Genomic DNA, 1,800 nt, shown 5'->3' on the forward strand with positions numbered 1-1,800 from the left:
GAGAGAGAGAGAGAGAGAGAGAGAGAGAGAGAGAGAGAAACAGAATACGGAGACAGACAGACAGACAGACAGACAAGAGGAAGGGGACGAAACTGTGCTTTGTGTATGCGCGTGTTGTTGTGGTTGTTTTTCGTTGTTTTTTTTTAAACCTGTGTGAAAAGATTTCAATGTACCATAAGTGACTAGCCGGAAGTCACAAAAACGTAGCATCCGGTCGCCATTTTTTGTAGGGGGGTGGGGAGGGGGAGTTGTACTATCATCGTTATTTCCTGACTCTGACTCGAATAGACAGAGCAGAAGAATCAAGGACACAGGGATGGTGTGTATTACGTGGCAGGAAACGAAGGGGAATAAGTTTTTTTGCTTTTATTGGTTCCTTTTAAAAAAATTAATTAGAACTTGAGGAAATAGTGGAGACTATTTAGTACTTAAATGCTTCCATAATGGTGAATGAAATAAAAGTGACAGAATTATAAAAGTAAATAAGTAACGAACAGGTAGGCTACCTGTAGCTGATACATTTTCGACCACCTGAAGCGGATATACACAACGAAATATTTGTAATATATCTATATACTCCTTTCCTTTTTATGCCTTGGTCCCTCGTGATATTGATTTCTGCCTCTCTCTCTATCTCTCTCACATATAATATAAGAGCACACACACACACGCACATACATACAAACTCGCACATAAACACACACACACATACACACACAGACACAAACACACACACGCGCACACACACACGCACACACACACACACACACACACACACACACACACACATTGCCCATTCATAGCATCAAGTTATAACACCTGCATGTGCAGTAATTTGAAACACTTTGTATACACCATCTGACAGGTGTCAACATTGTGAGAAAAATTACTTAAAAATTGTTAGCTGTAACATAAAAAATAGCAAACAACAACAAAACAACAAAACAACAACAACAACAACAACAATAACAACAACAACAAAAGCAACACCAACAACAACACCACCACCACCACAACAACAACAACAATGCTTATGGCGACAAATGATATAAATGGTATGAATCTGAACAATAATGGCAAAAGACAACCAAAATATAAACATCACAAAGAAAAATAGGCCTTCTGGCTTATTCTGTCCCCGTGGTTTTATGCACCCCGCATAATTTAGCAAAATTAGATCTTTTTTTTTTTCGGCATAATATCTGATTGTTTTAATCTATCATTCTTTGTTAACATTAACAGAATAGTATAATTTCACATTTTTTCGCTCAGTTTGCATAATTTCAGAATTTTCCTTGCATAAAACGACGGGGACAGCTTATTTGAAGTACCGTTGACTCTTCACAATTTGGTTTCAGTCGGTCAGAGATGGTCATTACATAGAAAGTCCATCTTAAAAGCATTTAATTGGCTGAAAAATACGATTTTTTTCATAATACAAAACACAACAGAACACTTCGACGTCTTTATTTTGCACTCAGACTTTGGTTCATAACCCAGCAGGATTTTTGGGGACTTGACTTATTTTGGAGATCATATCGAAGTCAATTGCAAGGCTCTTCACCCATTTTGCTGGCTCGGTCCTGTCGGAAATAGACTTAATAGTACTTTTCAGGTCTCAGTTTACACTAAGTTACAGTGCATATCTGAAATGAGCTAATGCATGCAGAGGGTGTGAGAAAAATATGGCGCCTGTTTGATAAAGTCGGTCGATAAACACTTTTGGTGAACCTTTCAGGGTCACGGTCAGTTAGGGTCAGTTAGGGTCAGTTAAGTGTGCGGGGGCGATAATGCAGGGGG

This window comes from Aplysia californica, unplaced genomic scaffold, assembly GCF_000002075.1.
Source record: "Aplysia californica isolate F4 #8 unplaced genomic scaffold, AplCal3.0 scaffold00152, whole genome shotgun sequence".
In the NCBI taxonomy this organism is placed as follows: domain Eukaryota; kingdom Metazoa; phylum Mollusca; class Gastropoda; order Aplysiida; family Aplysiidae; genus Aplysia; species Aplysia californica.